Here is a 7,500-nt window from a genome sequence, read left to right as displayed (position 1 = left end):
ACAAGTACTAACCAGGCCCAACACTGCTTAGCTTCCAAGATCAGATGAGATTGGGCGTATCCAGTGTGGTGTGGCTGTAGATAATCTTTGTGGTTTCTGTAAGAAATTTTCTACTTCTAACTACTGGTTCATAAATTAATACGTTTGAAAATGGAATGCATCAACAGAACGGTGTTGGCAGTATAAAAATATCTACAGCACCTTGTATTCCCAGGTGGTCTCCCATCCAAGTACTAACCAGGCCCAACACTGCTTAGCTTCCAAGATCAGATGAGATTGGGCATATCCAGTGTGGTGTGGCTGTAGATGAACTTTGTGGTTTCTGTTAGAACTTTTCTACTTCCTTCTACTGGTTCATAAATGAATACGTTTGAAAATGGAATGCATCAACAGAACGGTGTTGGCAGTATAAATTAATCTACAGCACCTTGTATTCACAGGTGGTCTCCCACCCAAGTACTGACCAGGCCCAACACTGCTTAGCTTCCAAGATCAGATGAGATTTGGCGTATCCAGTGTGATGTGGCTGTAGATAAGCTTTGTGGTTTCTGTTTGAACTTTTCTACTTCTAACTACTGGTTCATAAATGAATACATTTGAAAATTGAATGCATCAACAGAACGGTGTTGGCAGTATAAAATTATCTACAGCACCTTGTATTCCCAGGTGGTCTCCCATCCAAGTACTAACCAGGCCCAACACTGCTTAGCTTCCAAGATCAGATGAGATTGGGCATATCCAGTGTGGTGTGGCTGTAGATGAGCTTTGTAGTTTCTGTTAGAACTTTTCTACTTCTAACTACTGGTTCATAAATGAATACATTTGAAAATGGAATGCATCAACAGAACGGTGTTGGCAGTATAAAAATATCTACAACACCTTGTATTCCCAGGTGGTCTCCCATCCAAGTACTAACCAGGCCCAACACTGCTTAGCTTCCAAGATCAGATGAGATTGGGCGTATCCACTGTGGTGTGGCTGTAGATGAACTTTGTGGTTTCTGTTAGAACTTTTCTACTTCTAACTACTGGTTCATAAATGAATACGTTTGAAAATGGAATGCATCAACAGAACGGTGTTGGCAGTATAAAAATATCTACAGCACCTTGTATTCCCAGGTGGTCTCCCATACAAGTACTGACCAGGCCCAACACTGCTTAGCTTCCAAGATCAGATAAGATTGGGCGTATCCAGTGTGGTGTGGCTGTAGATGAGCTTTGTGGTTTCTGTTTGAACTTTTCTATTTCTAACTACTGGTTCATAAATGAATACATTTGAAAATTGAATGCATCAACAGGACGCTGTTGGCAGTATAAAAATATCTACAGCACCTTGTATTCCCAGGTGGTCTCCCATCCAAGTACTAACCAGGCCCAACACTGCTTAGCTTCCAAGATCAGATGAGATTGGGCGTATCCAGTGTGGTGTGGCTGTAGATGAGCTTTGTGGTTTCTGTTAGAACTTTTCTACTTCTAACTACTGGTTCATAAATTAATACGTTTGAAAATGGAATGCATCAACAGAACGGTGTTGGCAGTATAAAAATATCTACAGCACCTTGTATTCCCAGGTGGTCTCCCATCCAAGTACTAACCAGGCCCAACACTGCTTAGCTTCCAAGATCAGATGAGATTGGGCGTATCCAGTGTGGTGTGGCTGTAGATGAGCTTTGTGGTTTCTGTTAGAACTTTTCTACTTCTAACTACTGGTTCATAAATTAATACGTTTGAAAATGGAATGCATCAACAGAACGGTGTTGGCAGTATAAAATTATCTACAGCACCTTGTATTCTCAGGTGGTCTCCCATCAAAGTACTAACCAGGCCCAACACTGCTTAGCTTCCAAGATCAGATGAGATTGGGCGTATCCAGTGTGGTGTGGCTGTAGATGAACTTTGTGGTTTCTGTTAGAACTTTTCTACTTCTAACTACTGGTTCATAAATGAATACGTTTGAATATGGAATGCATCAACAGAACGGTGTTGGCAGTATAAAAATATCTACAGCACCTTGTATTCCCAGGTGGTCTCCCATACAAGTACTAACCAGGCCCAACACTGCTTAGCTTCCAAGATCAGATGAGATTGGGCGTATCCAGTGTGGTGTGGCTGTAGATAATCTTTGTGGTTTCTGTTAGAACTTTTCTACTTCTAACTACTGGTTCATAAATGAATACGTTTGAATATGGAATGCATCAACAGAACGGTGTTGGCAGTATAAAAATATCTACAGCACCTTGTATTCCCAGGTGGTCTCCCATACAAGTACTAACCAGGCCCAACACTGCTTAGCTTCCAAGATCAGATGAGATTGGGCGTATCCAGTGTGGTGTGGCTGTAGATGAACTTTGTGGTTTCTGTTAGAACTTTTCTACTTCCTTCTACTGGTTCATAAATGAATACGTTTGAAAATGGAATGCATCAACAGAACGGTGTTGGCAGTATAAATTAATCTACAGCACCTTGTATTCACAGGTGGTCTCCCACCCAAGTACTGACCAGGCCCAACACTGCTTAGCTTCCAAGATCAGATGAGATTTGGCGTATCCAGTGTGATGTGGCTGTAGATAAGCTTTGTGGTTTCTGTTTGAACTTTTCTACTTCTAACTACTGGTTCATAAATGAATACATTTGAAAATTGAATGCATCAACAGAACGGTGTTGGCAGTATAAAATTATCTACAGCACCTTGTATTCCCAGGTGGTCTCCCATCCAAGTACTAACCAGGCCCAACACTGCTTAGCTTCCAAGATCAGATGAGATTGGGCATATCCAGTGTGGTGTGGCTGTAGATGAGCTTTGTAGTTTCTGTTAGAACTTTTCTACTTCTAACTACTGGTTCATAAATGAATACATTTGAAAATGGAATGCATCAACAGAACGGTGTTGGCAGTATAAAAATATCTACAACACCTTGTATTCCCAGGTGGTCTCCCATCCAAGTACTAACCAGGCCCAACACTGCTTAGCTTCCAAGATCAGATGAGATTGGGCGTATCCACTGTGGTGTGGCTGTAGATGAACTTTGTGGTTTCTGTTAGAACTTTTCTACTTCTAACTACTGGTTCATAAATGAATACGTTTGAAAATGGAATGCATCAACAGAACGGTGTTGGCAGTATAAAAATATCTACAGCACCTTGTATTCCCAGGTGGTCTCCCATACAAGTACTGACCAGGCCCAACACTGCTTAGCTTCCAAGATCAGATAAGATTGGGCGTATCCAGTGTGGTGTGGCTGTAGATGAGCTTTGTGGTTTCTGTTTGAACTTTTCTATTTCTAACTACTGGTTCATAAATGAATACATTTGAAAATTGAATGCATCAACAGGACGCTGTTGGCAGTATAAAAATATCTACAGCACCTTGTATTCCCAGGTGGTCTCCCATCCAAGTACTAACCAGGCCCAACACTGCTTAGCTTCCAAGATCAGATGAGATTGGGCGTATCCAGTGTGGTGTGGCTGTAGATGAGCTTTGTGGTTTCTGTTAGAACTTTTCTACTTCTAACTACTGGTTCATAAATTAATACGTTTGAAAATGGAATGCATCAACAGAACGGTGTTGGCAGTATAAAAATATCTACAGCACCTTGTATTCCCAGGTGGTCTCCCATCCAAGTACTAACCAGGCCCAACACTGCTTAGCTTCCAAGATCAGATGAGATTGGGCGTATCCAGTGTGGTGTGGCTGTAGATGAGCTTTGTGGTTTCTGTTAGAACTTTTCTACTTCTAACTACTGGTTCATAAATTAATACGTTTGAAAATGGAATGCATCAACAGAACGGTGTTGGCAGTATAAAATTATCTACAGCACCTTGTATTCTCAGGTGGTCTCCCATCAAAGTACTAACCAGGCCCAACACTGCTTAGCTTCCAAGATCAGATGAGATTGGGCGTATCCAGTGTGGTGTGGCTGTAGATGAACTTTGTGGTTTCTGTTAGAACTTTTCTACTTCTAACTACTGGTTCATAAATGAATACGTTTGAATATGGAATGCATCAACAGAACGGTGTTGGCAGTATAAAAATATCTACAGCACCTTGTATTCCCAGGTGGTCTCCCATACAAGTACTAACCAGGCCCAACACTGCTTAGCTTCCAAGATCAGATGAGATTGGGCGTATCCAGTGTGGTGTGGCTGTAGATAATCTTTGTGGTTTCTGTTAGAACTTTTCTACTTCTAACTACTGGTTCATAAATGAATACGTTTGAAAATGGAATGCATCAACAGAACGGTGTTGGCAGTATAAAATTATCTACAGCACCTTGTATTCCCAGGTGGTCTCCCATCCAAGTACTAACCAGGCCCAAAACTGCTTAGCTTCCAAGATCAGATGAGATTGGGCGTTCTCCAGTGTGGTGTGGCTGTAGATGAGCTTTATGGTTTCTGTTAGAACTTTTCTACTTCTAACTACTGGTTCATAAATGAATACGTTTGAAAATGGAATGCATCAACAGAACGGTGTTGGCAGTATAAAAATATCTACAGCACCTTGTATTCCCAGGTGGTTTCCCATCCAAGTACTAACCAGGCCCAACACTGCTTAGCTTCCAAAATCAGATGAGATTGGGCGTATCCAGTGTGGTGTGGCTGTAGATGAGCTTTGTGGTTTCTGTTAGAACTTTTCTACTTGTAACTACTGGTTCATAAATGAATACGTTTGAAAATGGAATGCATCAACAGAACGGTGTTGGCAGTATAAAATTATCTACAGCACCTTGTATTCCCAGGTGGTCTCCCATCCAAGTACTAACCAGGCCCAACACTGCTTAGCTTCCAAGATCAGATGAGATTGGGCGTATCCAGTCTGGTGTGGCTGTAGATGAGCTTTATGGTTTCTGTTAGAACTTTTCTACTTCTAACTACTGGTTCATAAATGAATACGTTTGAAAATGGAATGCATCAACAGAACGGTGTTGGCAGTATAAAAATATCTACAGCACCTTGTATTCCCAGGTGGTCTCCCATACAAGTACTGACCAGGCCCAACACTGCTTAGCTTCCAAGATCAGATAAGATTGGGCGTATCCAGTGTGGTGTGGCTGTAGATGAGCTTTGTGGTTTCTGTTTGAACTTTTCTATTTCTAACTACTGGTTCATAAATGAATACATTTGAAAATTGAATGCATCCACAGGACGCTGTTGGCAGTATAAAAATATCTACAGCACCTTGTATTCCCAGGTGGTCTCCCATACAAGTACTAACCAGGCCCAACACTGCTTAGCTTCCAAGATCAGATGAGATTGGGCGTATCCAGTGTGGTGTGGCTGTAGATGATCTTTGTGGTTTCTGTTAGAACTTTTCTACTTCTAACTACTGGTTCGTAAATTAATACGTTTGAAAATGGAATGCATCAACAGAACGGTGTTGGCAGTATAAAAATATCTACAGCACCTTGTATTCCCAGGTGGTCTCCCATCCAAGTACTAACCAGGCCCAACACTGCTTAGCTTCCAAGATCAGATGAGATTGGGCGTATCCAGTGTTGTGTGGCTGTAGATGAACTTTGTGGTTTCTGTTAGAACTTTTCTACTTCTAACTACTGGTTCATAAATGAATACGTTTGAAAATGGAATGCATCAACAGAACGGTGTTGGCAGTATAAATTAATCTACAGCACCTTGTATTCACAGGTGGTCTCCCACCCAAGTACTGACCAGGCCCAACACTGCTTAGCTTCCAAGATCAGATGAGATTTGGCGTATCCAGTGTGATGTGGCTGTAGATAAGCTTTGTGGTTTCTGTTTGAACTTTTCTACTTCTAACTACTGGTTCATAAATGAATACATTTGAAAATTGAATGCATCAACAGAACGGTGTTGGCAGTATAAAATTATCTACAGCACCTTGTATTCCCAGGTGGTCTCCCATCCAAGTACTAACCAGGCCCAACACTGCTTAGCTTCCAAGATCAGATGAGATTGGGCGTATCCAGTGTGGTGTGGCTGTAGATGAGCTTTGTGGTTTCTGTTAGAACTTTTCTACTTCTAACTACTGGTTCATAAATGAATACATTTGAAAATGGAATGCATCAACAGAACGGTGTTGGCAGTATAAAAATATCTACAGCACCTTGTATTCCCAGGTGGTCTCCCATCCAAGTACTAACCAGGCCCAACACTGCTTAGCTTCCAAGATCAGATGAGATTGGGCGTATCCACTGTGGTGTGGCTGTAGATGAACTTTGTGGTTTCTGTTAGAACTTTTCTACTTCTAACTACTGGTTCATAAATGAATACGTTTGAAAATGGAATGCATCAACAGAACGGTGTTGGCAGTATAAAAATATCTACAGCACCTTGTATTCCCAGGTGGTCTCCCATACAAGTACTGACCAGGCCCAACACTGCTTAGCTTCCAAGATCAGATAAGATTGGGCGTATCCAGTGTGGTGTGGCTGTAGATGAGCTTTGTGGTTTCTGTTTGAACTTTTCTATTTCTAACTACTGGTTCATAAATGAATACATTTGAAAATTGAATGCATCAACAGGACGCTGTTGGCAGTATAAAAATATCTACAGCACCTTGTATTCCCAGGTGGTCTCCCATCCAAGTACTAACCAGGCCTAACACTGCTTAGCTTCCAAGATCAGATGAGATTGGGCGTATCCAGTGTGGTGTGGCTGTAGATGAGCTTTGTGGTTTCTGTTAGAACTTTTCTACTTCTAACTACTGGTTCATAAATGAATACATTTGAAAATGGAATGCATCAACAGAACGGTGTTGGCAGTATAAAAATATCTACAGCACCTTGTATTCCCAGGTGGTCTCCCATCCAAGTACTAACCAGGCCCAACACTGCTTAGCTTCCAAGATCAGATGAAATTGGGCGTATCCAGTGTGGTGTGGCTGTAGATGAACTTTGTGGTTTCTGTTAGAACTTTTCTACTTCTAACTACTGGTTCATAAATGAATACGTTTGAAAATGGAATGCATCAACAGAACGGTGTTGGCAGTATAAAATTATCTACAGCACCTTGTATTCCCAGGTGGTCTCCCATCCAAGTACTAACCAGGCCCAACACTGCTTAGCTTCCAAGATCAGATGAGATTGGGCGTATCCAGTGTGGTGTGGCTGTAGATGAGCTTTATGGTTTCTGTTAGAACTTTTCTACTTTTAACTACTGGTTCATAAATGAATACGTTTGAAAATGGAATGCATCAACAGAACGGTGTTGGCAGTATAAAATTATCTACAGCACCTTGTATTCCCAGGTGGTCTCCCATCCAAGTACTAACCAGGCCCAACACTGCTTAGCTTCCAAGATCAGATGAGATTGGGCGTATCCAGTGTGGTGTGGCTGTAGATGAGCTTTATGGTTTCTGTTAGAACTTTTCTACTTCTAACTACTGGTTCATAAAGGAATACGTTTGAAAATGGAATGCATCAACAGAACGGTGTTGGCAGTATAAAAATATCTACAGCACCTTGTATTCCCAGGTGGTCTCCCATACAAGTACTGACCAGGCCCAACACTGCTTAGCTTCCAAGAT

At 41.5% G+C, this 7,500-nt stretch overlaps 30 non-coding genes and 4 pseudogenes across 30 annotated transcripts in view; all 34 read right to left on the bottom strand.

Annotated features, from left to right (window-relative positions):
* LOC135060955 (5S ribosomal RNA) overlaps positions 1 to 82 on the bottom strand; it is a 119-nt gene extending 37 nt beyond the window's left edge. The window contains exon 1 of the ribosomal RNA XR_010247350.1: positions 1 to 82. This exon is cut by the window's left edge and continues 37 nt beyond it. This is a non-coding gene — a ribosomal RNA (5S ribosomal RNA).
* A 107-nt stretch (positions 83 to 189) lies between these two features.
* On the bottom strand, positions 190 to 308 carry LOC135058960 (5S ribosomal RNA). Its single transcript, XR_010245381.1, has one exon. It is a non-coding gene; the product is annotated as a 5S ribosomal RNA (ribosomal RNA).
* Positions 309 to 415: 107 nt separating this feature from the next.
* LOC134889959 (5S ribosomal RNA) lies at positions 416 to 534 on the bottom strand (annotated as a pseudogene).
* A 107-nt stretch (positions 535 to 641) lies between these two features.
* LOC135058959 (5S ribosomal RNA) lies at positions 642 to 760 on the bottom strand. The gene has a single exon (XR_010245380.1). It is a non-coding gene; the product is annotated as a 5S ribosomal RNA (ribosomal RNA).
* Positions 761 to 867: 107 nt separating this feature from the next.
* On the bottom strand, positions 868 to 986 carry LOC135069003 (5S ribosomal RNA). Its single transcript, XR_010255194.1, has one exon. It is a non-coding gene; the product is annotated as a 5S ribosomal RNA (ribosomal RNA).
* Positions 987 to 1,093: 107 nt separating this feature from the next.
* On the bottom strand, positions 1,094 to 1,212 carry LOC134886271 (5S ribosomal RNA). Its single transcript, XR_010170359.1, has one exon. It is a non-coding gene; the product is annotated as a 5S ribosomal RNA (ribosomal RNA).
* Positions 1,213 to 1,319: 107 nt separating this feature from the next.
* Positions 1,320 to 1,438, bottom strand: LOC135061871 (5S ribosomal RNA). Its single transcript, XR_010248238.1, has one exon. It is a non-coding gene; the product is annotated as a 5S ribosomal RNA (ribosomal RNA).
* A 107-nt stretch (positions 1,439 to 1,545) lies between these two features.
* Positions 1,546 to 1,664, bottom strand: LOC135061859 (5S ribosomal RNA). The gene has a single exon (XR_010248227.1). It is a non-coding gene; the product is annotated as a 5S ribosomal RNA (ribosomal RNA).
* A 107-nt stretch (positions 1,665 to 1,771) lies between these two features.
* Positions 1,772 to 1,890, bottom strand: LOC134902090 (5S ribosomal RNA). The gene has a single exon (XR_010175565.1). It is a non-coding gene; the product is annotated as a 5S ribosomal RNA (ribosomal RNA).
* A 107-nt stretch (positions 1,891 to 1,997) lies between these two features.
* Positions 1,998 to 2,116, bottom strand: LOC135060954 (5S ribosomal RNA). The gene has a single exon (XR_010247349.1). It is a non-coding gene; the product is annotated as a 5S ribosomal RNA (ribosomal RNA).
* A 107-nt stretch (positions 2,117 to 2,223) lies between these two features.
* On the bottom strand, positions 2,224 to 2,342 carry LOC135060953 (5S ribosomal RNA). Its single transcript, XR_010247348.1, has one exon. It is a non-coding gene; the product is annotated as a 5S ribosomal RNA (ribosomal RNA).
* Positions 2,343 to 2,449: 107 nt separating this feature from the next.
* On the bottom strand, positions 2,450 to 2,568 carry LOC134889958 (5S ribosomal RNA; annotated as a pseudogene).
* Positions 2,569 to 2,675: 107 nt separating this feature from the next.
* LOC135058958 (5S ribosomal RNA) lies at positions 2,676 to 2,794 on the bottom strand. Its single transcript, XR_010245379.1, has one exon. It is a non-coding gene; the product is annotated as a 5S ribosomal RNA (ribosomal RNA).
* A 107-nt stretch (positions 2,795 to 2,901) lies between these two features.
* LOC135069002 (5S ribosomal RNA) lies at positions 2,902 to 3,020 on the bottom strand. Its single transcript, XR_010255193.1, has one exon. It is a non-coding gene; the product is annotated as a 5S ribosomal RNA (ribosomal RNA).
* Positions 3,021 to 3,127: 107 nt separating this feature from the next.
* Positions 3,128 to 3,246, bottom strand: LOC134886270 (5S ribosomal RNA). The gene has a single exon (XR_010170358.1). It is a non-coding gene; the product is annotated as a 5S ribosomal RNA (ribosomal RNA).
* A 107-nt stretch (positions 3,247 to 3,353) lies between these two features.
* Positions 3,354 to 3,472, bottom strand: LOC135061848 (5S ribosomal RNA). Its single transcript, XR_010248216.1, has one exon. It is a non-coding gene; the product is annotated as a 5S ribosomal RNA (ribosomal RNA).
* A 107-nt stretch (positions 3,473 to 3,579) lies between these two features.
* On the bottom strand, positions 3,580 to 3,698 carry LOC135061837 (5S ribosomal RNA). Its single transcript, XR_010248205.1, has one exon. It is a non-coding gene; the product is annotated as a 5S ribosomal RNA (ribosomal RNA).
* Positions 3,699 to 3,805: 107 nt separating this feature from the next.
* On the bottom strand, positions 3,806 to 3,924 carry LOC134902089 (5S ribosomal RNA). The gene has a single exon (XR_010175564.1). It is a non-coding gene; the product is annotated as a 5S ribosomal RNA (ribosomal RNA).
* A 107-nt stretch (positions 3,925 to 4,031) lies between these two features.
* Positions 4,032 to 4,150, bottom strand: LOC135060952 (5S ribosomal RNA). The gene has a single exon (XR_010247347.1). It is a non-coding gene; the product is annotated as a 5S ribosomal RNA (ribosomal RNA).
* Positions 4,151 to 4,257: 107 nt separating this feature from the next.
* LOC134887331 (5S ribosomal RNA) lies at positions 4,258 to 4,377 on the bottom strand (annotated as a pseudogene).
* A 107-nt stretch (positions 4,378 to 4,484) lies between these two features.
* LOC135067260 (5S ribosomal RNA) lies at positions 4,485 to 4,603 on the bottom strand. The gene has a single exon (XR_010253480.1). It is a non-coding gene; the product is annotated as a 5S ribosomal RNA (ribosomal RNA).
* A 107-nt stretch (positions 4,604 to 4,710) lies between these two features.
* On the bottom strand, positions 4,711 to 4,829 carry LOC135066026 (5S ribosomal RNA). The gene has a single exon (XR_010252287.1). It is a non-coding gene; the product is annotated as a 5S ribosomal RNA (ribosomal RNA).
* Positions 4,830 to 4,936: 107 nt separating this feature from the next.
* LOC134886269 (5S ribosomal RNA) lies at positions 4,937 to 5,055 on the bottom strand. The gene has a single exon (XR_010170357.1). It is a non-coding gene; the product is annotated as a 5S ribosomal RNA (ribosomal RNA).
* Positions 5,056 to 5,162: 107 nt separating this feature from the next.
* LOC135060951 (5S ribosomal RNA) lies at positions 5,163 to 5,281 on the bottom strand. Its single transcript, XR_010247346.1, has one exon. It is a non-coding gene; the product is annotated as a 5S ribosomal RNA (ribosomal RNA).
* A 107-nt stretch (positions 5,282 to 5,388) lies between these two features.
* Positions 5,389 to 5,507, bottom strand: LOC135067786 (5S ribosomal RNA). Its single transcript, XR_010253996.1, has one exon. It is a non-coding gene; the product is annotated as a 5S ribosomal RNA (ribosomal RNA).
* Positions 5,508 to 5,614: 107 nt separating this feature from the next.
* LOC134889956 (5S ribosomal RNA) lies at positions 5,615 to 5,733 on the bottom strand (annotated as a pseudogene).
* A 107-nt stretch (positions 5,734 to 5,840) lies between these two features.
* LOC135061825 (5S ribosomal RNA) lies at positions 5,841 to 5,959 on the bottom strand. The gene has a single exon (XR_010248194.1). It is a non-coding gene; the product is annotated as a 5S ribosomal RNA (ribosomal RNA).
* A 107-nt stretch (positions 5,960 to 6,066) lies between these two features.
* On the bottom strand, positions 6,067 to 6,185 carry LOC135064001 (5S ribosomal RNA). Its single transcript, XR_010250318.1, has one exon. It is a non-coding gene; the product is annotated as a 5S ribosomal RNA (ribosomal RNA).
* A 107-nt stretch (positions 6,186 to 6,292) lies between these two features.
* Positions 6,293 to 6,411, bottom strand: LOC134886268 (5S ribosomal RNA). Its single transcript, XR_010170356.1, has one exon. It is a non-coding gene; the product is annotated as a 5S ribosomal RNA (ribosomal RNA).
* Positions 6,412 to 6,518: 107 nt separating this feature from the next.
* On the bottom strand, positions 6,519 to 6,637 carry LOC135064633 (5S ribosomal RNA). Its single transcript, XR_010250938.1, has one exon. It is a non-coding gene; the product is annotated as a 5S ribosomal RNA (ribosomal RNA).
* A 107-nt stretch (positions 6,638 to 6,744) lies between these two features.
* Positions 6,745 to 6,863, bottom strand: LOC135061150 (5S ribosomal RNA). The gene has a single exon (XR_010247541.1). It is a non-coding gene; the product is annotated as a 5S ribosomal RNA (ribosomal RNA).
* Positions 6,864 to 6,970: 107 nt separating this feature from the next.
* Positions 6,971 to 7,089, bottom strand: LOC135061813 (5S ribosomal RNA). The gene has a single exon (XR_010248182.1). It is a non-coding gene; the product is annotated as a 5S ribosomal RNA (ribosomal RNA).
* Positions 7,090 to 7,196: 107 nt separating this feature from the next.
* LOC135061802 (5S ribosomal RNA) lies at positions 7,197 to 7,315 on the bottom strand. Its single transcript, XR_010248171.1, has one exon. It is a non-coding gene; the product is annotated as a 5S ribosomal RNA (ribosomal RNA).
* A 107-nt stretch (positions 7,316 to 7,422) lies between these two features.
* The window catches only part of LOC134886266 (5S ribosomal RNA), a 119-nt gene continuing 41 nt past the window's right edge, over positions 7,423 to 7,500 (bottom strand). Inside the window, exon 1 of the ribosomal RNA XR_010170354.1 lies at positions 7,423 to 7,500. This exon is cut by the window's right edge and continues 41 nt beyond it. This is a non-coding gene — a ribosomal RNA (5S ribosomal RNA).

Source organism: Pseudophryne corroboree, chromosome 3 (genome assembly GCF_028390025.1).
Source record: "Pseudophryne corroboree isolate aPseCor3 chromosome 3, aPseCor3.hap2, whole genome shotgun sequence".
In the NCBI taxonomy this organism is placed as follows: Eukaryota; Metazoa; Chordata; class Amphibia; order Anura; family Myobatrachidae; genus Pseudophryne; species Pseudophryne corroboree.
Note: the sequence above shows the minus strand (reverse complement) of the source record. Positions and strands in the feature narration are given on the sequence as shown.